Genomic DNA, 25427 nt, shown 5'->3' with positions numbered 1-25427 from the left:
TCTCCTTACTTCCTTTTGTCAGGGTCCTGAACTCAACCATATCATGGTCACTGCCTCCCAGGTTCCCATCCACTTTTGCTTCCCCCTACTAATTCTTCTCTGTTTGTGAACAGCAGGTCAAGAAGAGTTCTGCCCCTAGTTGGTTCCTCCAGCACTTGCACCAGGAAATTGTCCCCTACACATTCCAAAAACTTCCTGGATTGTCTGTGCACTGCTGTATTGCTCTCCCAGCAGATATTGGGGTGACTGAAGTCCCCCATAAGAACCAGGGCCTGTGATCTAGTAACTTCTGTTAATTGCCTGAAAAAAGCCTCGTCTACCTCATCCCCTCTGTCTGGTGGTCTATAGCAGACTCCCACCACAACATCACCCTTGTTGCTCACACTTCTAAACTTAATCCAGAGACTCTCAGGTTTTTCTGCAGTTTCATATTGGAGCTCTGAACAGTCATATTGCTCTCTTACATACAATGCAACTCCTCTACCTTCTCTGCCCTGCCTATCCTTCCTGAACAGTTTATACCCCTCCATGACAGTACTCCAGTCATGTGAGTTATCCCACCAAGTCTCTGTTATTCCAATCACATCACAGTTCCTTGACTGTGCCAGGACTTCTAGTGCTCCCTGCTTGTTTCCCAGGCTTCTTGCATTTGTGTATAGGCACTTAAGATAACTCACTGATTGTCCTGCTTTCTCAGTATGAGGCACATGCTTCTCTGTTCTGAGAGGAGGTACAAGCGGGCATGTTGGGACCTGTGCCAAGTAAGGGTAGGAGCAATCAAAATGACGTGAGCCCCGTCCCTTTTTATTTTCAGCAGGACCTTTGATAGTAGAGGAAAAGGAGGAAAGGTGTAGAGAAGGTCCTTCTCCCAAGGGAGGAGGAAAGCATTACCCAAGGAACGTTGTCCAATCCCCATTCTGGAGCAGTAGCATGGACATTTCTTCTTCAGATGAGTGGAGAAAAGGTCTGTGGACTGTCCCTCCATCACCTGAATAGGCTGTGAAGCATTATTGGGTGTACTTTCCACTTGTGTGGGAATTTGTGACAGACTGTCCACTATCGAGTTGTTTGCGCCCAGGAGGTAAATTGCAAACAGCATGAAGTTGTGGGACATTCACCAATTCCATAGCCTCATCGCTTCTGCACATAAGGAGGGTGATCTGGCTCACCCCTACTGATTGATGTAGTACATACAGGCTATATTGTCTGTTAGGATCTTTGTGTGTGATCCTGTGATCAGCGGGAGGAAATGGGCACAGGCATTCCTGACCGCTCTTAACTTGAGGAGATTGATGTGAGGGGATATCTCCACAGGTGAGCATTTGCCTTGTGTCATGAGGCCATTTAGATGCACGTCCCACTCTGAGTGATGAACTGGTGGTGAAGATCAACAATGGTGTTGTTTGTGAGAAGAGGACTTCTTTGCAAACATTCCATTCAACTGTCTAAAGAGTTTTTGGTCCTGGTGGGTGGTGACTGGGATTTGTCCAGCCTGTAAACCGAGCTGAACCACATTTGGAGGCACTGCACGTGAAGCCTGGCATGTGGTATTTCTGCTGTGTCCACTGTCATATGCCACAAGAGTTGAGGGCAAAGTCTGACTGATATTTGTGGGATATTTTGAATGGTGTCTATGAGTGTGATTAAGCATAAGAACCTGTATTGAGGTAAGAAGGCTTTGGCCTGTAATGAATCAAAATTGGCCCCTATGAATTCCAAGTGTTGCACTGGTATTAATTGACTTCTGGGTGTTGATCTGTGGATTCAGTTCCATAAACAAGTATATCGTAGCATCAGTGACTTGGTGAGCCTCTTGGAGAGATTGGGCTCTGAGGAGGCAATCATCCAGGTAAGGGTAGATCATTATCCCTTGAGAATATAAATAAGCAGCCACCACTTAGAGAACCTTGGAAAATACTTTTGGGGCTGATGATACCCCAAAAGGGAGCACTCTGTATTGGTAGAGGTTGTGTCCCAGAGTGAATCTGAGAAATTGTCTGTGAGCCAGTAAGATTGAGATATGAAAATAGGCGTCCTAGAGATCAAGAGCCAAAAACCAGTCTCCCTGTTCTAATGTTGGAATGGTCATTGATAAGGTGACTAGCTTGAACTTTTGAGGCTTGACAAACTTGTTGAGAGCTCTGAGATCTAGGATGGATCTCCAACCTCCCTTCCGTTTAGGTATTAGGAAATAACGAACATAGAACTCTTTGCCTGGTAGATTTTGAGGTATTGGTTCTATGGCTCCTAACTAGAGGCAGCGATCTCTCTCTAGTCATAGTAAACTCTCGTGAGAAGGATTCCTGACGAGAGATAGGGAAGGGTGTTGCGGAGGGAGTAGGGAAGTAAAATGTATGGAGTACCCGGTTTGAACAATCTCTAAGAGCCATCAGTCCAATGTTATGTGTTCCCAAGCACTGCAGAACATCACCAACCAGTGGCCAAATGGGTGTGGAACAATGTTCAGCTGCGTAAATCGGGAGGAGTGACCTAACAATGAAGATTGAGGGCCAGATGGTTTGTATTAAAGGAATTTCCCTTTTTTTTTTTTTTTTTTTTTTTTTGCAGTTTGTAGTGGCACTGAGTTTGGTACTGATGCATGTTTTCTACGCTGGGATTGGGGACTAAATAGTATCTATACAAGACAAAAGACGAAGTGGCTGGAGGATAGCTCTGGAGTCGTTCAGGGTGTGAAGAGAGGTGTCAGTCTTCTTGATGAAGAGCTTCGTGCCCTCAAATGGAAGATCCTCAACTGTGGACTGTATCTCTTTCGAGAAGCCTGACAAACAGAGCTATGATGCTAGTCACATCACCACAATCATGGAGATGGACCTAGCCACCCTGTGGCCTGCTTCGAGAGCAGACTGCAGTGATGTCTTTGCCATTAGTTGACCCTTCTGGATAATGGCATTGAAGAAGCGATGTGCTTCTGGCATTTTTTTTTTCAATAAAAGACATTCACTTTTGAGTAATATATAGTCATATTTTGCCATGAGGGCCTGGTAATTGTCAATATGGAATTGTAGAGCAGCTAAAGAGTATGCTTTTGTACCCAAAAGGTCAAGGCGCTTCCAATCCCTATCACAGGGAGTAGCCCTTGATTAGTGTTGTTGGCCGTAGGAGTTGACGGCATCCACCATGATGGAGTTGGGTGGCAGGTGGGATAACAGGAATGCAGATACCTTGGTGGGGACATAGTATTTTTTGTCTGCTCGCTTGCAGGGTGGTTCCACTGATGCTGGGGTTTGCCACACTGTCTGCCATTTCTTAGCCTTCTTAAGTTTACAGAATAGATGAGCACAAACTTTACACAACAGGTCTAAAAAAGGTCTAGTTTAATACCAGTTAGAAAAGGATAAATGTTCTTTAGATTGAATAAATTACAGGTGAAGTTCTTCAGATTTCCCTCATTATTACATTTTCAGCAGCTCATATGATGCACACCTATGGCTTGTTGTAGATGCTATATGCTGGCAGGAGAGAGCTCTCTCACTGGCATAATTAAACCACCCCCAAAGTGGTGGTAGCTATGTTGGCAGGAGATGCTCTCCTGCCAAAACAGCACTGTACACGCCAGCGCTTTTGCTAGTGAAACGTATGTCAGTCAGGGGTGTGTTCTTCTGGGTTTAGGGCGAAAAACACAGTGCTTCCCCCATTTTATGATGGTCTATGTCACTCCAAAACATTTACATGAACTGGAACATTTTTTGCAACTAGAAACATTAGATTCTAATTTCAATCTGTGAATGAAAACTGAAACTATTCTAAAAATGTAAAAGGGAAGATTTGAGAGTACCAAGATTGTTGTTATGCCTAGAATGGCAACAATATGAATGCAAAACTACATCATTTTCTTCATGTTTCCATAGACTAGAATTTCATCTGTTTCCTTTGCAAAAGCTACCTCAGTAGTGCTGTTTTTAACATCATTGGCTATAGCCCTGTGATTGTTGCAATTCTGCAGCAGTGAAATCCATCCTTACCACTAAATTGAGTTACAAAATCTCATCTTATATTTAAAAAATACATCTAGCTTTTACAGTTGTGAAGATAACTCTGAAACCACGAATCAAGTGTAAACCAATCCACTGTTTTCTTCCTGAGTCTGCAGACAACCTGAAACAATAGGTCTGAAAAATGTAAACTGCTCATTACATCTCAGTAGGCTCACGGAATCTATAATGACAATCACAACAATACTTAACTGATTCAATTACGATCAACTTAACAGAAACATCAAGCTAATGTTCTTGACCCACAATCTCACATTGTTTCACATCAATGTTCCTTCTCATTTTTTCTCTCTGCAAAATGAATGACTACATAAGGTCTAGTTTAAAATCATCTGAACACACTAGCATGTTTCCCCTTTTCCTCATACTAGCTTACCTTTTCATTCATTCATTCCATATCCAAATTCTTTACTGTGTCTTCTCAGTCACTCACAATCTACCCCACTCTACCTCTTCTCTCTACCTCACACACCTTCTTGCTAACTTTCAAAAATAAATGCTACCATCAAAACAGAATTTGGAAAGTAGCATTCAAGGCAGTATTTCTATTTTGTCCAACACATATTTAAAATAGAATATGCCTATGTTGGAAAAAAGTACAAGGACATTTTCTAATGACATCTCTTTATTATTCTTGTATGTATTTTCTATTTGTTAAAATTAGTACAGACTACAGAATTTGCTGACCTTTCTGCCATATATCTGTAAACAAACATAATAAATTAGTTTTTCAAAGGATAAAAACATTTTCAGATATCAAAATACAGTTAGGAATAGTTTATAATGTTAAATATGATACATTTATGTTAAAGTAATTTTTGTAAAAAAAGTTTAGCTTTGAAAATTACCTTCACCTTTCATGCATTTTCATTCCCTAATTCTTATATTTTCTCCTTATCCTGATGAACAGCAGTCATCAACTCATATTCATACAAGATAAAAAGTATATTCCTTTCTAACTAATACCAATTCCATTTTCTGGATCCATCAGTATGTGAACTTGCACACAGCAATATAAATAATAATCTTTCCTATAAATAAAGCATTCACACTGCTTGAATAACAAAGCAAGGAAAAGTTACATTACATCATGGGAATAACTTTGGGCATGATCCTACAAGATTCTGAACACTCTCAGCACCCACTGACAGTATATTTTCACCATTTTAGAGGATCAGGCCCAAAGTTATTGCCAGAAGTACAGCATATTGCAAAATATCTACAACTGTTTTAACACGCATTTGGATTAGATTATAAATAGTATTTGATTGAAACATAAGACGACTGCCCAGGTTTTAAGCCAAAAACACACTGGGCTAGATCCTCATCTGGTACAAACTGTCATAGCATTGAAGTCGAACAGGCAAAAGAAATAACTAGGTCAATGTAGCATGAATTCAATCTCACATGTCCTTAGCCCCAAAACTACTCAGAATAAAACTAAATTTTAGGTGCTCTCTTGTGGGAGAGGAGTTAAATGTTAAGGAGATTGAGATGAAGACAAGTTGCAAGAGGAAGAAAAAACTTATGCTCACTTGCTACATTATGCATCCATTTTTCACTTGTACCTTTATTACAGATATAACAGAGGAACTAAAGAGTAGGAAGGATAGCAGTACCTCAGAGAACAAAAGGCAAAATTTCCAAAGAGAGGAAAGAATTAAAGACTAGTTATCTGTTGGAAAAAGACCAAGAAGCGGTCTTGTATTTGTCTGCTATTGGCATCTTCTCCATCTTTACCAGCTGAATGAGCTATTAAAGACATATTTCGGGTGGAAATATGCTTTAAGGATACTGCTGACTTATCCATCTGGATGACGTTTGTGATGAGACAGACTGACCCAGATCATATAGCTGAAAGGACACTAAGGCCCAGATTTTTAAAGGTATTTCGATGTTGCCATGCTCAATATTGCTTGCCTAACTGATTTAGGAGGCTAAATCATTTTCAAAAGGGATTTAGGCATTTAGGAGCCAAAAATCCCACGGACGGTTGACAGGTTTTAAGCATTTAGGAATTCTGAAAATGAGTCTCCTAAATCAGTTAGATTTTGCATTGCTTAGAACAAGAATGCCTAAATACCTTTAAAAATCTGAGTCTAAAAGCTTATTTGTTTTCCTAATTAACAGGTTCCTCTGAACATAACATTTTAAAGGTCTTTGACATTATGACAGGGTCTATTTACATCACATTTGTGAGTTTGAGTGTAAAGACTTAAAGGTGTATTTGAGATCTGAGCTCATGCCAGCATAAAAAACCATTAAAAGCCTAAGAAAAAACAAACTCCTTTGCCATTACAAAAAAAAGTTGGACTCCACAATTAAGGCATGAACTTCACCTATTCCTCTGTTGATACAACTGACAATACTCCAGATAAACAGTGTAACCCTAAAGTTTTAACAGTTTCAAAGATGATGCCAAAATTCTCTGAAAAGCAAATAAACCATGGAAAAACATGAACCAGTTCTTCTGCTTGGATTTAATCATTCTGGGCCATTAATAAAAGGAACTACAAAGGCCATTTTATCAGGATACTAACTTCAATTCTGACAAACAAAATGATAAAATATTGTAGGCCAGTTGTGTGAGATTATGCGCAGGGTTTACCGGGTAATTATCTTTTTTGACAAACTGAGCAATGAGTTTGGACATTAAGGCCCTTCTACAAGTAGGTAAATCATCACGTGTTGGCTATCTAGCAATCCAAAAAAAATGTTCGAAAACTTGGAAAGGTGAATTTCCTTGTGCAAGACCTTTGACTCAAAACATGGAATCTTGCCCACTTTGTAGCTCTAAAGTTGAATATTCAAACAGATTTTGCTAATTTATCAACTTTCACCTTTCTGACTGAAATTTTCTAGGTGTGACCTGTGCCTAAAAACGTACAATATTTAGAAAGTTTGAGCAACAGTGGTCCAGCTGTTTTCAAATGAGATAGATAGAATAGATCAAGATACCACATATAAAACTCAGTAGCACATATCAAAAGATAGAACTTCAAAGTATCTACTAGCATTCATGAACAAATAAAACAATTCAGATACTGTTAATTTAGGTAGAAGGAGCTCTCTGCTACACTATGTAGAAGATCCAGGTTGGAAGGCAAATTCATGACTGCCAAACAAGACTCCAAAATGTGAGTTGTGTTCCTTCCATGGCTACCAACCCAAAGAGTGGTATTGATGGTAGATTTTTACAAAGCTTACTGAATCCTGAATAGATCAAATACAAGTTCAACAAGTACCTGGCTGTGACATTAGTGGACAGAATGAAGGGGAAGGGAGTATGAAAGAAAAAGAAGGCAATCGTATCAAAAATGGCCATATCTAAGAAACAAGTAATATTTTCCACTGCATAAGCAAATCTAAGTGCAGCTACATTCCAATACCTTTGATTTCCCTCCTTCTCAACATTAATTTGCATTGTATTACTGATGATTTTAATATATTAAAATGAAAATTCACCCCAATTTTCTTCAACTAAACCCCTCAACTTCTATTTGCTGTCATTCTGAGGAGCGGATGGGACTCACCTGTGAACTGCTCACCAACAACTCTCCTAATTCAGCCAATGGTAATCATGTTTACATATGGCATGTCCTCTTCCTTACATTGTAATGTACGGGGGGAAAAAAAGCACAGAACTATAAGTCATGATAAAAATCATCTTTTATTTTGGTTCATGTTGAGTCCCTTTCCTTCATCTTGTGTCTGTATTTCGCCTACCTAGACTGTAAGCTCTTCATGGCAAGAAATCTTTTTTTCTGGATGGTTACATGCTTAATGCTGTTTGTACACAAAAACATATTAAAATAATTTGTTTCCTATAACAGGACCAGTGATGTAAATATAATAGGTTAATTCCCCTTTGCGATGTTGGGTACCCAAAAAAACCCCAAAAAGATTCAAATTATGAATTATAACCTTTTGGGTTTTTATATACACTTATGACTAAGACTTCCTAGACCTCATTACACTAATTCACAATGAGTTGCTAAGAAAATTTGCTGCCTTTGCTACATCCCCACCACTCCTAACAGTCTCATCATAAACTGTGCTCTGAAAGAACTAGAAACCTCAAATAATAGCTGTTAGAGGACTATATAACTAGAATGTCATCTTAAAATTCAGAGTAGCAAATTCACACTATACAGCACAGGTCGGCAACCTTTCAGAAGTGGTGTGCCGAGTCTTCATTTATTCACTTTAATTTAAGGTTTTGCGTGCCAGTAATACATTTTAACCTTTTTAGAAGGCCTCTTTCTATAAGTCTATAATATATAACTAAACTATTGTTGTATGTAAAATAAATAAGGTTTCAAAATGTTTAAGAAGTTTAATTTAAAATTAAATTAAAATGCAGAAGCCCCCAGACCGGTGGCCAGGACCCAGCAGTATGAGTGCCACTGAAAATCAGCTCGCGTGCCACCTTTGGCAAGCATGCCATAGGTTGCCTACCCCTGGTGTATATGGTGCCACAGGACTCTTTGCTGCTATTGATCACAGTTGTTGCTGTAGAGGAGACAACTGGCTGTTTTTAAGATAGTTAGACCATAGCCCAGCTGGAATACAGGCGCCAACTTTCCAGTTGCTGAGTGCGTGTGCTCACTGCTCAACCGGGGTGCTCACTGCTCAACCGTCTGCTCTATCGCTACTCCACCCCTTCCCCCAAAGCCCCCGCCCCTTCCCCCGAACTTGCTGTGCCCTCCTTCCCCCTACTCTTTAGAGCCTCCTGTAAGCCATGAAACAGTTGATCAGGAGTTCTGGAGAGGAAGGGGGAAGGTACTGATCAGCGAGGTTGGTGGTGAGCAGGAGGCACTGGGAGCAAGGGGTGGCTGCTGCAATATTACTGTGGCTCCGTGGCAATGTACATTGGTAAATGCTGGCTCCTTCTCTGGCTCAGGTTGACCACCCCTGCAGTATACCCTTCCTATAACTCCCTGCACATTAGCGAACCTGGTCCCTGATTCTACCTCCAGCCCTGCCACTGAGGAGGGGGCTGAAAGCTCCTCAGACTTCAGGGCTGCAAAAGGGGGGGGTGGAGACGGGAGAGGGGGAGAGAACAGGACACTGATACTCTGACACATCCTCTGGCCCGGGACGGGCGGAGGGGCAACAGCTCCTCCAATCCCAGGGTCACAGCCGGTGCAGACTTCTCCTCTGGACTCAGGGCTGGAGGAGCAATCTGTTCTGCTGCAGGGATTCAGGTGTCAGACACCCACTGTCCCTGCAGCAGAGCTCTTTCCCTATAACAAACCTCTGGCTATAACAAACAAATGGCTTAGATCTCCAGGGGTTTGTTATAGCAAGGGTGTGGTATTTAAAATAATGCAGAATTCAGAATGCTATGTTTTACCCACAGATTATAGTGATAGTGCTTTAAACATTCAGTATTATTGTACAAACATCATTGTAAATAAAAAACCCTAAACACAACTCATTTAGTCAAAATTATGCTCTAAAAGTTCAACTATTTATTTTAAGACCAACTAAAAATAATCAGCTGTCTCTACATGCAATGTTTAACAACACACATTTCTTTTACTTCAATAAATATCAATCTTAAAATTGGATAAGAGAGAGTACATGTCTTATCTGACACTGCTTGAATGGTTTGTATCCGTGAAACACTTTAACTCATTATTAAAGCTGGTAAGCCATTTGCCATATGGCACAAATGACAACCAATGAGAGACAGAATGGATATACTGCAAAGATTTAAATAAAAATATTTAATATTTGATAAATATTTGTGACCGAGTGTTGGGCAACAGCACCTGATCCAACACTCTGATCACTGCAACTCCAGGTAGTTGCCCCAGAGCACATCTGACCATGGGAACTGATCCCAATTGATAGATTGGGATAGGCTGGATGGAGTTAAAAGGCTAATTAACTCATTAGCACAGATGGTGCAAAAGTCACAAGAAGTGCAACCAGGAAGAGGAAAGTGAGAGTTGAGTGAGAGAAAGAGAGCTAAGCTAGTAGACAAAGCCATGAGAGATTTCTCCCCTTCTTGGCTCAAGAGCTGAGGGCTCCATATTACTGTTGGTATGAGGTGACAGTCTGAAAAGGTGGTGGAGAAGAACATTGTAAGCACATTGAACAAAGTGTTTTACCCGAAGGTCTCTGAACTGTTTGTGGGAATAGAAATAGGTAGGACTGAGTCTGCCCTGCCACATTGTTCTTTAGAAATGAATCCCGGACAGCACAGCATAACTGACAAATACACATTTTTATTATGAAGAATATTCTTTCAGATAAACGTGTAAAGAATAAATCAAACGATAACCTTATCCTTGTGCTCTGCATTTCTTCTTTGTATTACTGTTATTTTTATTGTACAAATAATCCCTGCCAATATAACTACCACATCTGAATTTTCACCCATTTTGTTGTTTTACATACGTCAAGGACACTAACTTTTAAATAACAACAGGCATAATGTAAGTATCCTCAAATCATTTTCACTGCAAAAAAATATGAAATAAACATGTCAAAATTATCTCTGGCTATTCTCCAGGAACAGCTGTGACGCTCAGACAAAGTTATCCCTGGGAACATTTTTCTTGCTCTGCAGGCCTCCAACTATTCTTTAACAAATCTGAAGAAAATGTATCTTGCTAATTCATTCAGCAAGATCTCAAGCTGAACACAACTGGACCAAATCAGCACTTTGATAAAAATAAATAAGGGGTCCAAGGTGCTGAAAATGCTAGGTGCTCATGATTTTATAGACAGGACCTTTACCTCCAAGTCCTGAGAACTGTGTTAGGAGACAACTTGCTAGTTACAAATCCCATCTTTCAGACCAATAATGTCAGGAATAAGGCTCTGCATCACAGCTAATATCTAAGCAGCCTCATCAGTACAGCTGGTCTGCTGCAGGCTACCTGACTGACCAAGCTACATGGTTCGCTGGAGGGACCAGCAGCCCACAGGCTACTCAATGTTCATGCCCATTGCTTTTCCTGCTTGTTACTTTACTCCAACCTTGGACCCAGGCTTGCCTCTGTCTTGCCCCGGCCTTGAACTCTCTTGCCTACTCCCCTGCTCATTCCAGTTCCTGACCTCCAGTTTAACCACTGGCTCCAGCTTCTGACTACTAACTCTGGCTTAGACCACTGGTTCTGATATCTAGCTTCTGATCTGCAGCTTGACCCTTGGCTCCAGCTTCCAAATACTGACACTAGTCCTTGGCTCACAACACCAGCTCCAACCACTAAGCCTGACGCCTGCTCTGACCACTACACTAGACCAACCTCACCACAATCAGCTGATAGATAAAACCAAAGTGCCACTTCTAGTGATTAAGTGTCCCAGGTAACTCTACTTCCCACTAATGGTATTAGACCCTTCATTTTGTCCAAACTAAAATTTTAGCAATTATGTTCAGACTTCATAAATTCTGCCTAAAATTACCCACCTATTAGATCTCATGCTTTTTTCCTGCTACATTAAAGAACCATTTAGCATCAGAAATCTATTCCCCCTGTAGGTACTTACAGAATGAAAAAAAAAAAATCACAACTTAATTTTGGCTTGGATATATTAAATAGAGAGAGTTTCTTAAATCTCTCACCATAAAGCATATTTTCCAGATAACAAATCATTTTTGTAGCTCTTCTCTGAACACCTTCCAAAATCCTGTCACCATTCTTTTTGAAGTGCAAACTCTGGACCTGTACACAGTATTCTAGTAATGGTGATGCTGAACAAAGAGGCAATACCACCTCTCTCTGGGCAATCTCATTTACAAATTTAACTACCCTCTCTATTCTGAGGACTCACAGATCCATCTCTCTAGTCCAGACTCATGGATGTCTACCATCAGCACAAGCTCAACATGGCTAAACAGAGCTCTTAATCTTACCCTCCATGCCCTTCCTGCCACCTCCTTTCTCAATCACTGTTGATACCACCATTTGCCTGTCATTCAGCCTGGGTGTCATCTTCAACTCGGACCTATGTTTAAATCTTGCCAATTCTTTTTATACAACATCTGTAAGACCCAGCCTTTCCCAGCCATTCACAGCTAAAACTTGTATCCAGGCTCTCACCATCTCACCTTTCAATTACAGCCACATCCTTTTCTCTACCTTTGACAAATGCAATCTTGCCCCACTTACAGCCATTCAAAATCCTGCAAAGACAGTTTTCCTACCCATCACTTTGACCACGTCAGCCCTCTCTTTGCAATCCCTCTACTGGCTTCCCCTTCTCTATCACATCAAACATAAGCAACTTGTCTTCACCTTCAAAGCCAATCTCCACCCTACCCATCATCTCTCATTTACTATCAAGATATCAACTCCCGCCTCATCATCCACTTATTTTTGCAAATGAGCACCTTCACACTTCCTCCCATGCTGCCTCTCATTCTTGGCAGGAGTTTCCCATAAACATCTGCAAATATACTTCATTCTATTTCAAACACTCCTTAAAACACTTTTTTCCCCACGATGTCTAAAAAAAAAACTTGACAATAGTTGGACCAATGTATGTGGAGGCCAATATTCTCATTGTTTCCTTATACTCCTTACCTAGACTGTCTGTACCTATCTTCAGTCTCATTTTATGCTTAGATGATAAGCCCTTGGGGCAGAAATCATCTTTTTATTCTGTGTTTGTATAACACCTAACATAACAGAATCATAGAATATTAAGGTTGGAAGAGACCTCAGGAGGTCATCTAATTGAATCCCCTGCTCAAAGCAGGACCAACACAAACTAAATCATCCCAGCCAGGGCTTTGTCAATCCAGACATTAAAAACCTCTAAGAATGGAGATTCCACCACCTCCCTAGGTAACCCATTCCAGTGCTTCATCACCCTCCTAGTGAAATATGTTTCCTAATATCCAACCTAGACCTCCCCCACTGCAACTTGAGACCACTGCTTCTTGATCTGTCATCTGCCGCCACTGAGAACAGCCGAGCTCCATCCTCTTTGGAATCCCCCTTCACGTAGTTGAAGGCTGCTACCAAATCCCCCCTCACTCTTCTCTTCTGCAGACTAAATAACCCCAGTTCCCTCAGCCTCTCCTTGTAAGTCATGTGCCCTAGCCCCCTAATCATTTTTGTTGCCCTCCACTGGACACTCTCCAATTTGTCCACATCCCTTCTGTAGTGGGGGGACCACAACTGGACAGGATCCAGGGATATGACCAGGGTCCCTACACACTACAGCAATTTAAATAATACATAATACTACTACTACTTTATATTCCCCTGCTTATATTCCCAAGGATTGCACACATTTTCTTAGCTGTAGAATGAGCTGCTGTTCAACTGGCTATCTACCATGGTCCTTACGTCCTTTTCAAAGTCACCAATTTCCAGAATACAATTCTCCAGCTCAGAAATCATATCTACATTCTCTGTTCCTAGATTAATTATTGTATTAAAATGAATGTTGTTCAAAGACACTTTGCCAAGCAATTCATGTCAATCAGTATAACGGACTTGTTCCCATCATTTTTTAATCACTCCACAATTTTTGTGTCATCTACCAGTTTTACCAGCAAGAATTTCGTATTTCCTTTAGCTCTTTGATGAAAATATTGATTAACATTGGGACAAGAACAGATCCCCACAGGACCCCACTAGCTCTATTTCTATTGGATGACAATTTCCCCATCTACAATTGCTTCTTATGATCTATCAGTTAACCAATTTTTTTTAAATATATTTGCTATGGGCTGCATTGACTTTGTATAATGCTATTTTTTTTAATCAGAATGTCATGGGTGCATAAGTAAAAATGCCTTACACAAGTTTATGTCAACATAATATCAACCAAACTTCATTGCATCAAAAAAAGATAGTTCTTTGATAAGATCTATTTTCCATAAAACCAAGTTGATTGGCATCAATTATGCCACTTCTCTCTCTTTACTGATTGCATCTCATATCAGTCTTTCCACGATTTTCCTGTAGATCAATGACAGGCTAATTGGCCTATAGTTATCTGAGTCATCCCTTTTAGACTTTTTGAATATTGGCACATTAGCTTTTTTTTACAGTCCTCTGGACCTTTCCCAGTGTTCCAAGGCTGTTTAAAATCAACATTAATGATTCAGAGAACTCCTTGGTCAATTGCCTTACTAGCCATGGTTGCCACTCCTGCAGATTTAAAAATGTTTAATAGCTGCTAACATCCTTCTTCATTACTGACAGAACTGAAAGTATTTCATCATCACTGTAAAATATAATACACCATCCTACCTCTTTCTGAATAAAAACAAATATTTATTGAATACTTATGACTTTTCTGTATCATGATTGATAATTATACCATCCTTGTCTAATACTGGACTTATAACATAGACAGGATTTTGTTTGATACACACACAGTACTTGCTGTCCTTAATTCTAAGGATCACAGATTTTATTGATACTTTTAGCTTCCCTTACAAAGCAGTTAGCAATGCATACTGATTATTTCCTATCAGCTTCTCCAGTTTTTCCATTTTTCAAAATTATTTTATTTTGTATTGGTACCTTTCACCACACTTCTTAACCAGAATGTTTTTTTAACCAAAGAAGCCTTCTTTCATAACTCAAATAGCATATTTTGGGAGTATCTAATATCTCTTGTGCATCTGTAGAGTAACATTCTATACGTGCAGTTGAAGGTCCATAAGACATTTCCAAGAAATCCCTTGTGACACTTGACATTTTCCAATTCACATTTGAATCTAAATTTGGGGCACTGCATTGTGTGTTCAATTATCTGGATGCTCTCACCATAGTCACACGAATGGGAGTTCTTTGATCTTCCACTTTTGGCTCAAGTAGCTACATCATTCATGGTTTGTTCAGATGTGGTTCAATGAAGTCCAAAGTCTGTGTGACAGGTTGAAACCAGGAGGGCAGCTTCTTGGGTTAGCAATCCAGAGACATGAGGTGGTCACTTGCGGTACACAGTGGTTTTTGTGATTTCAGGCACTGTTGGGAATGTAGCTGGATGGGAAGTTCTGCAGAGTCTTCAGCATGTTTAAGTTCTCATGCTCTGGCTATATTTTAGCTGACAGCTATATGTTCAACGTTTGCTAATACAAAAAGCCACGCTAAAGTTGTTGATTTCAAAATTCCCATGATGATTCATATGGTCTGATTTGGTTGCCTAGCCACAAGATGGGTGCAGGATGCAAGAGGACAACCTTCACACAGTCCACCCTGTTAAGTGGGAAACCACAACTAATGTCATCAAACCAGTAAGTGAATGTCAACTGTCGACCTCCTGCTCAAAAGAGCACAAAATAAGTGTACCTTTTCAGGGTTTCTAATAAAGCATTCTTCACTAATTTCCAATTATCATTCACATTTGTGTGTTTCAACATTTCCTGACACTTAATTTTGCTCTGAATTATTTTCAAGCTTTGGAAAATTAGGCCATTACTAATTAAGACTATATTCTGTTTGCACATAGCAAATGAAATTAGATTCCCAACACTTGCATCTATGCAACCATCAGTTGTTAGTTCAGTGATCAATTAAACTTTATCCATCAGAATAAAGTCTAATGCAGAATTACCCGAAGCTGAGTGTAATATTTTTGTATTAGAAAGTTGTGTGTGATTTTTAGAAATTCTATGGACGTTTCACCAGTGGCAGCATGAGACCTCTAGCATGTGTTTCCCATACTGAAATCCACATAACACGTTTTTCTTCCTATACATTACAAACAGATGTTTAAGTAGCTCCTCATCTTCCACTGTGCCATGTGGACATCTATAGCAGACCCCCATCAGTACTCTGTCTTGTGATTTATCAATTAGCACATTGATCCTTATGCATTCTAGGTTCTGTTCTTCTGAATTTTCTGCACCTCCCAAGGGTACATCTACCTTTCAAGCAAGAAGTATAAATTTCCAGTTCGAGAAGATAATTACACTAGAACGCTACAAACAGTTTAGATCTAGAAAAAAGTCCTGAAATGAAATGGAATACTATTGAAAGTCTCCATATAAAAAAAGCGGGGGGGGAGGGGGCGGGAGACAAATGTTTCCTCTGAAGCAAATTTTCTTCTATGAAAACTTAATTGTACCTTTCAATAATATATAAAAAATTAAGATGTATTTTGTAAAGTTGATCCCAGTTTTGGGGATCTACATTGATACTGATGGTTGGCTTGCTCCCAAGCTTTGCTATCATCTTGTGCAAGAGAAAAGAAGATTTACTCCTGTTTTATGTGCCAAAGATTAATCCCTCATCTCTTCTTGGGTTTTTTGAGGAGGGAGGAGGAATGGAGGAAGGGAGCCACAGTGGCTCATAAGTGCCAAAGACATTTATCACCTCTCTCTTGTGGATATTTTTCACCTGTATAAATTTGCTTACTTTATGGAAGCCTCTTGATACATAGCATGTACATGTCAGCAATCATGCTAGAATCTTGCGTATTTCTATTTAAGGTTAACCTGCTTCAGTGCTGATGACAAAGCTCCACTCTCAATTCCACTGTCCTTAATTTAATGTCAGTTTTCCTCCTGGAGAATGCTTAGTTGCATGAACGACAACTGTCTTTTTAGAGGCTGAATAGGTAAAACCTCCCAAAAATAAGTTTCCATACTTTGACTACTTTGTGCCAGATAAATGTATTATTTATAAGGATTTCAGAATAAGCTGTTTTCTTCAAATATTACACTAAGTCAAAAGTATCTGAAAACCTACAGAAGAAAGACCAAATTCATTTATAAAGGTTAAATAGCTGAACTTCTTTATAATTGTTTCTGTAATGTAAAAACTTTTGTACAGATCAATTTTATAAGTAGTTGAACAATATTTACAAGTTTAACCCTTTATTTTAAATTGAAAATATTCTATAGAAAGCACAAGACTTATTAAATTCAACACCACACTAAACATCAAAAATGAAACTCTCCCTCCAAAAAACAGCCATAAATATGTACCATATGGATTTCATGGCATATAAATCATGAAACAATAAACTCTTTAAATTTGTTTTAGAGTAGGTTCCCTAAAAAGACAAACTAGTACTAAAGCTCAAGAACTATACAATATGGAAAAAAGAAAGTAAGTGACAGAGAGGAAAAATTAGAAAAATAATAGAAGTCAAGAACAAAATTCAGGAGTAGGACAAACTAAATATTTTTAATGAGAAAAAGTAAGTTTCATTCTAAGGCTTTCTCAGAAGACAGTTTATAAAGCATCTGAGTTTTTTTCTAGATAGCCCCTTCAGTTACCGTTACCTCCTGCACTCCTTTGACATAGCAAAATACTTTTTAGAAGTACAACATTCCAGGCAGCAAGAATTTGTGCAGATTTGTATTTTGTAAACACACACAATTCAAAAAAGTACAAATTAAATACGCAAAATAAAAAGAACTGTAAAATTTCTGAAAATATTTTGTCTTCTCAAACATCAAAAAGAGCACAAGATTTATTTTTCTTTGGCACAGAACACCACCTGAACATCAAGACTAACACTGTGCTTAGCTTTTTATTTAGCCTTTTTTTTTTTCCCCTTCCTCAAAGTCATATCCTCTAATTTGGGGTGGGCAAACTTTTTGGCCTGAGAGCCACATATGGTTTCGTAAATTGTATGGAGGGCCAGTTAGGGCAGGGGGTTGTGACTCAGCCCCCACCTCCTATCTGCCCCCCTGCCAGACTCTTGCTCCATCCAACCCCCCTGTTCCCTAATGGCCCCTCTGGGGCCTCTACCCCATCCACACACACCCCTCTCCCTGTCCCCTCACTGCCCCTGAACCCCTGCCACCCCATCCAACCCCTCTTCTCATCCCTGACGGCCCCATCCCCCCTCCTTTCATTCCTGACCACTCCAACCACCCCTTCTCCCTGTCCCCTGACTGCCCCCAGAATCCCTGCCCCTGACGTGCCCCCAGCTCAAACCCCTCCTTCCTGATTGCCCCAGGACCTTGCCCCCATTCATTCTGTTTCCCCCTGACACCATCCACACCCCCTAACCACCCTCCTGACTCCCCTGCCCTGTATCCATCCCCCTAGCCCATCCTCTTACCGCACTGCCTGGAGCACCGGTGCTGGTGTGCCTACAGATAGCCCGCACGCCACGCAGCACAAAGCCGGTCAGGCCGGCTGTGCAGCTGCACTGCCTCAGGAGCAGACGCCCCGCACCCAGAGCACTGTGCCGTGGTGAGCAAGTGAGTGAGGCTGCAGGCAAGGAGGATAGGTGGGGAAGGGCTGGGGCGAGCCTCCTGGGCCAGGAGCTCGGCTGCTCGACAGCTGTGGGCCAGATGTGGCTCACGGCGTGTAGTTTGCCCACCCTGCTCAATTATTGCTGGCACAATAATGTAGCAACAGCGAATCATCTGAAAGCCTTGATTCCAATACATGCAAGTCTTCGTGTACACAGAAAATTTCCCAACTGGATAATAGGAAAACTAACTGTGAAGGAGCTATTTTAATCACTATACTGGCATTTTTTCTGCAGTTTCTGAAATGAACTGATAAGTAATTATTAAATCTGCCCACTAGAAAGAGTTGCATGCTCTCTTCTTCAATTAGGGAATCTGGATTCTGGGAGGAAACACTCGAGTGATCAGTGAGTGATTCCCTGAGAAATGAGTACGAAGGAAGCAAGCAAGAGTATGAGGTCCTATTCTGCATGAGATGAGTAAAATATAATTAGAATCATTTGTTTATTGCTTGCTGTCATGTTTAGAGTCTAGCTGGAAATAGAGGTTACTTGGGCTGTTGACAGTTAAACTGCTGTGAACGTTAACAAAAAAACACACTGGATATATGATGAGGTAATGGAGAGCAAGGTGTTTACAACTAGTTTTTTAAAGAGGTAAGACACTGCCACTAGTACTTGTTCAACATTTTTCTTCGTTAAAAATCAGTGAAGCAGTAGCAGAAGCAGATTTCGTGAAGCTGAAAACATGTCTTACTGGAGTGTGCAACTTCACAAAACTGTTCAGAAACGGAAAAAAAATGGAGCTGTCAACATCTGAGGATCAATGGCAAACTTATGACCATGATGCACGCCTTCTTTCAGCTTCACATGTAAAATAAACTTGTAGTCTAAGGGTGAAACAAAAAGAATAGCACAAGATAAATTATTTAAGGATAAAAGGCACAGACCTTGCCTCCTCCACTGGGTATGAGTGTTTTAAGTACAGCAGAGCATAGATTTCCATTTACAGGGGTGAAAGTGGAGAAGGGCTGTAAAAGGGGCAAACCTTCTTTACACTCTTTATACTAAGGGAAAAAAAAATGACTCAGTAGCTCTTTGAGACAATATGGAGAAAAAACACTATGCATCTTCGTTTCATAGTCGAGAGGATCGTGCTCAACATGCCCTTTAACTTCAAATGTGGCTGTATGGACTGCGGAAATTTTGTTACCGTTTAGCTAAGGTGTTCACCTTCTCAAGGACAGCGTTATTAAAGGTCGTTGCTGAATACAAAGCCTATGCTGTTGTAGCCGGTTGGAAGCGCTTAGCCTGGGAAGCCCGGCGTGTTAGAAAAGCCATGCCTTTTGCAGCAAGAGAGAGCCCAGTTGTGGGGAAAGCTCCCCACATTGCCTATGTATTGGCTGCTTTACATGCTATAGCATAAAGGTTATATTTATCAGAATCTTGTTTGGCTGCCTTGACTCCTCCCCTGCTTTGAGTTGCAATGAGTCCCCGTTTGCGGGTTGTGTTTTCTTTACTTCATGGAAAAGCCATATCCTTGCGTGTGTGTGTGTGTGTGTGTGATCCCTGCGTGTGTGTGTGTGATCCCTGCGTGTGTGTGTGTGTCATCCCTGCAGAGCACTTAGGCACATAACAGTGGCAGTACAGAAATGAGAGCAACAGTATCTCAAATATGAAGGTCCCAGGTCACATAAAGCTTTATAAATCAAAACCAACAACACAAACTCCACCCAGAAGCCAAAAGACAGCCAATCCTGTACACGTGGATCATCATGGCAGGTCTGAGTCTGATAGAAGCAAATGTCTAGGCTGCTGTGATGGAACTGGGCATTTTTTGCCATCATGTTATTTGGCTTTCCATCATCATTTTCCATCGTCGTCCAGGACAGCGGTCACCAACTTGTCAATCGCAACTGACTGATCAATCCTGGACCCACGGCCAGTCAATCGCAATCTGTGGACCGCTAAAAGTCCGGCGGTGCAGCAGGGCTCAGAGGCTGCCTCACCGACATGGCCCCATGGCACTCCATTGGCCAATGGGAGCTGCGGGGGTGGCACTTGCAGGCATGGTCCGTGCATGGAGACCCGCTCCCCTCCCTGCCCCCCACAGGGGCCGCATACAGAGATGTGCCAGCAGCCAGCTGCTTCCTGGAGCAGAGTGGGGCTACAGCACTATTACACCCGATGTATGTGTGTAAAACGGTTTAAATGTTAGTTTCAAAAGAGTTATAAAAAGGTAAATGAGGCACCTTTGCCTTAGATAAGTGAAATGACAATCATTGTTGCTGTTTTATTTTAGGTATATTTATGCACATTGTCATAACTGTAATTTACATGTCTGCTTAAGTGGAGGGCTTGTAGCCTTTATGCACGAAACTCAATTAATTACATTTGTGTAGAAGCTTGAAAAAAAACAACACAAATTATTTAACTTAAGAATAGTTGTTATATGTTTTCAAACAAGTTAAAACTTGCTTCCTGCAACGAATACTGAAAATGATGGGCTCAATTCTTTCCTGGAATGCCCTGGATCTGCATGAGTTAGAGAAGCCTAGGACAGTTAGAGGATGCTTTAACTTAAATCAACAAAGGATCAGCAGAACCATCACCTCAACCCTTCCCTACCCAATACACCTTCTACTCAAAGAAGCTACCATTAGTCACAATACAAAGGCAATTGCTTTGAGTTTACTTCTACTTTTTGTGCAACTGATTTTCTAGAAAACATAAGACCAAGTTCTCCATTGTGCGTTTGCCTCTTTGCACTGGAAACAATTTTTAAATCAAGACTGCATGTTTCTCTGAAAGATAGGTTCTATGAATTAATTTGGGGACGTTCTATGGCCTGTGTTATTTTTTCACAGGCCATAGGAGGTCGACCAGATGATCACAATGGTCCCTTCTGTTCTTCAAATCTTTGAATATGAATTACGTAAAAACAAAAACAGCAGCAGTCAATTAAATGGATAACAGGCTATAGATGTACAAAACGTGAACAGATAAACATGAGACATGAAAGTTGTGTCCATAATCTATTATATAACTTTACTGATATTTAAACCAGTGAACGTCTATCTGTAAGTCAGGGTATAAAAAGGGGACATAAAGAACTCATTATGAAAAAATGCTACAAGCAAAGTGGGCTTCTTTATTTCTTAGTTTATTGATTCAAACATGACCCCAAAGACAAAGTTGCTACTGTTTGACAGCTATTTAGTGACATAAAAATAATGAGCTGGTAGTCTGAATTCAGTTCTCAGTGAACAAGTGTTCACATCACAAAAAAAAACCCACCATCACTCTTCATGCTCTTATTGGCTGCCTCACAAACTAAATGAAGGGCACGGAGAGTGAACTCCATTCTCACCCCTACAGGCAGTCCCTCGAGATAGGGTTGTAGAGCAGTTGTGAGATAGTCTAGAGAAGCTTTTAATACCATTGATCTTTCTGCACCAGTTCTGTGGACAGAGGATTTCAGTTTCCAAGACTCTGAATCTAGCATCCTTCACCAGTATTATACATTTAAATAAGGTAGAAATAAGTAATAATCCCGCTTTTTCTGCAAACTACACAGTTTCTGCAAAGAATACAAAAGAAATGAAAATCCCACACTTTCAACTAAGCACATTTATATTCTAGGCATCTTAAAATGATTTGCCAATTATATCGGCAAAAGTGAAACGCTACAGTTAAAAATCTGCCTTGTTTTGGTATCACAACCTGTTTTCCAAACTTGTTTAAGAAAAGAATCTTCAACGTGAACCGGAAATCAAACAGGATTCAAAAAATTCAACATCCCCCTCCCCCAGTTGATTTGTCAACTACTTGGTTGCAAAATCTGACTTTAAAAGACTAATGTGCTACCTTATTATTACTTTTAAAAGGGATTTCTTCTGGGATTGCACAGCAAAGGAATGAGCATTAGCCTATCTTATACAGGAAGGAGGAGAGATTTTTATCCTTAAAAACAGGAGGTTCGCCCACATGATCACCTGGGACAAACTTGGCCAGTGCAAGCAGGCTAGAAGGTTATAGGAGCCTGGGAATGTTTAACATCAAGAAAGTAATTACAGCCCAGCAAGATCACAAGGAATTACACAGGAAATGTGAACAGTAACCCTTTCATGCCACAAAAAAAAAAAACAACCCATGAAAAACTGAATTTTTCTGCTGCCAACCTATGACACTATACAAACCAACTGCAAAATGTAGGAATGGAAAAAACATTATATATTACTAGACTATAAATTCATAATGATGTGCTAAAAGTGTACTTCCAAGAACAGAACAGAATCTTTGATCTTTCTTGTTACCATATACATGCTGTACCATTAAGAGTTCAGAAGAAACACGACAACCTTTCAAACACCATATTAGAAGGGACTGATAGGTCAGTAGTATTTTTAGAAGTTTTTCATTTTATGGTGACCAACAGTCTCCGCCCTAGAAGGTTGTTAAACATCTTGTTCTTATTCAATCAGGGACATTTTCCTTCCAAAATAAATAGTAAATTACCTAAGCTGAAATGCTAACTCTCTTATTTATCCATTTTATAAAAATTTATCTCCCAAACTCCAGAATAAACCATGTAGCTCATAAGAATGGGTTCAAGCTGCCTTATGTATTGACTTCAGAAGAGAAAAGCTTCAATTTCCTGGAATCACAAGGAAATCTGAACAGTCTAACTATGGCAGCACCAAGTTACAAAGTCCTCCAGTCCCTATGTTTTTGGTGGTAGAGAGCAATAGACCATAGATACTCTTCATTATGTCCCTGAGAATAATCGGAGTGGCAGTGGGCAGGAATTTCATTCTTATACTTTGCTGAAGGACTTGGCAAGAGCCGCCCTACGAGCCAACGCAGGTACTGCAGTTCTGGCCACTAAGCAGCAGCTGAGTGGAGGAATGGCTGGGACAAGCAATATTGGATTCTTTATACATACATTCATAACCCTATCTGTATACAAATCTAATGACCATCAAGTTCAGAACATTGCAAGCTTTCATAAAATATCTTTGTTGACATTTTTATACAAGGGGGGGGAGAAGGGAAGAGGATAGCTCAGTGGTTTGAGCATTGGCCTCCTAAACCCAGAGTTGTGAGTTTAATCCTTGAGGAGGCCGTTTAGGGATTGGGGGCAAAAATCTGTCAGGGGACTGGTCCTGCTTTGAGCAGGGGGTTGGACTAGATGATCTCCTGAGGTCCTTTCCAACCCTGATAGTCTATGATTCTATGATCATATACAAACAAGTTGCTTCAATTGCTCCTCTTTGTGGTTCATACCCTCTATTCTCCCCTTGAGGTGTCTGGATGCTGACTGTCAGATCCCTCTTGTGAATTTGATGCTGGAGTTTCTGTACTTTCAGAGTTAGGAGTACACAACTGAGAACAATTCTAATCAAGCAAGATGCTACTAAGTGATTTTTTTTTAAAGCTTTCTACTGCAGAAAAAATGCATTTCTCTGTATCCACCAGCAAGTGACACTGTAAGAGATTAACAAAATACCCTAAGGGCATAAAACATGACATAAGAGTCAAGTATTAACAGATTTTGTAGGGATTTTCTGTTAGAATTATCTACTGAGAGAGTCTCTTCTAGGTGTCATATTAAACAAAAAGACTGTGCCCCTTGAAATAAATAATTTTTTTAAATGTACACTAATTAGCTTACAACCTCGATTCTCCCAATAACTGAAGCACATAGGGTTGTTGCTGTTTTCCCCCCCCCCCAATAAAAGTGCCCCAAATCTAACATTTCAGAATAAGCAAGCACAGGAAAGAAAGGACTGCTGTTGACAGTTAAACTGCTGTGAACGTTAACAAACAAAACACACTGGATATATTGATGAGGTAATGGAGAGCAAGGGCTTTTACAGACTAGTTTTTTAAAGAGGTAAGACACTGCCCACCTAGTACCTTGTTCAACGTTTTTTCTTCGTTAAAATCCAGTGAAGCAGTAAGCAGAAAGCAGATTTCGTGAAGCTGAAAACATGTCTACTGGAGTGTGCAAACTTCACAAAAACTGTTCAGAAACGGAAAAAAAATGGAGCTGTCAACATCTTGAGGATCAATGGCAAACCTATGACACTGATGGCACAGCNTCCTCCTTGCCCCTTCTGTGTCTTTTGGAATGTTTCCACTTCCCAGCCTCATATTCAGTGACATAGGAGAGGTTGCATGTTCAGTGGACCTGCCAAGTAAAACAAACTGAACAAAAAACATACCATAGAAGCACAAGATACAATGGCAGAGTACAAAGGATAGGCATACAAACAAGGCAGATGCGGTACAGGTAAGGGCCACCACTTCAGATGGCCAAAAAGATCATTGCTGATATTATGACCTACATAAATAACTATATGCAAGTCATTCTGGGAGAAAATGGAAAGTTGACACAATTTACTGTTGTATTTTCCACTACTTTATTGAGACACAGGCAGAAGAGAGCCAATTACCTTGACTATACATTCATTTTCTGGATGGAGGGTGTATATGTTAAGCCTCCATTTTCCCTAGGTTATAACCTAACCCCACTCTTAGGGCTTATCTACATGGGAAAACTGATGAGAATAATACCGCGGGTAGACATTCTATTCCAAAGTAAAAGTAACTTTATTCCAGAATAATTCAAACACTTCCAAAGTGGAGTAATTATTCTGGAATAAAATTACTTTTATTCTGGAACAGTGTTGACCTGAGGAGCTATTCCAAAGTAGCTTATTCCGCAATTGCTATTACAGTCAATTTCCCCATATAGATAAACTCTTACTCTGCAACAAGTTTTCATTGATCAAGGACTAAATGAGACTTAATTCACAACACATCATCAACACTGTTCCTGGATCAAAGGGGTAGCTATGAATCTATGCAACATACCCTTCTCTTCTTAGGCCTTTGTCTACATTAAGGAACTCTAGAAAAAAAATTTCCTCTGATGCTGCTACCACCAGCTTAGTTGTGCCAGTGGGAGCCTTACTGTGCATAAGGCTCCAACCTTTTCAATGGCTCAATGGGTTTAATTTATGTGATTGAAAAAACACTGGAAGCTAGGAACCACTAGGGTTGTTGTCACTACAACTAAATTAGTGGCACACTACTGGCAATTCTTCCTAAATTTCCCTAATACAGCCAATCTCAGAAATCAAGTATTCCTTCCTGTACATCATTCTCTTCTCTGCTAGCTCAGGATCATAGAATCATAGGACTAATGAACCATGGTCTCTCATCTGGTAGTGCAGAGCACTATCCATAAGATCCCTACGCTAGTCAACTATA

General features: G+C 40.2%; 1 protein-coding gene across 8 annotated transcripts in view; it reads right to left on the bottom strand.

The window, feature by feature from the left end:
* ZNF438 (zinc finger protein 438) overlaps positions 1-25427 on the bottom strand; it is a 90299-nt gene that overhangs the window by 41215 nt on the left and 23657 nt on the right. The window contains exon 4 of one of the 8 annotated variants that reach the window (XM_075062250.1): positions 24069-24174. The exons of the other annotated variants lie outside the window; for them this stretch is intronic. The gene's annotated coding sequence lies outside the window, so the exon portion shown is untranslated. The remainder of the gene's footprint in view (positions 1-24068; positions 24175-25427) is intronic. 8 annotated transcript variants of the gene reach the window in all.

The sequence above is a fragment of the Chelonoidis abingdonii genome, chromosome 2 (assembly GCF_003597395.2).
Source record: "Chelonoidis abingdonii isolate Lonesome George chromosome 2, CheloAbing_2.0, whole genome shotgun sequence".
Lineage (NCBI taxonomy): Eukaryota > Metazoa > Chordata > Testudines > Testudinidae > Chelonoidis > Chelonoidis abingdonii.
This window is presented reverse-complemented; position numbering and strand designations above follow the sequence as displayed.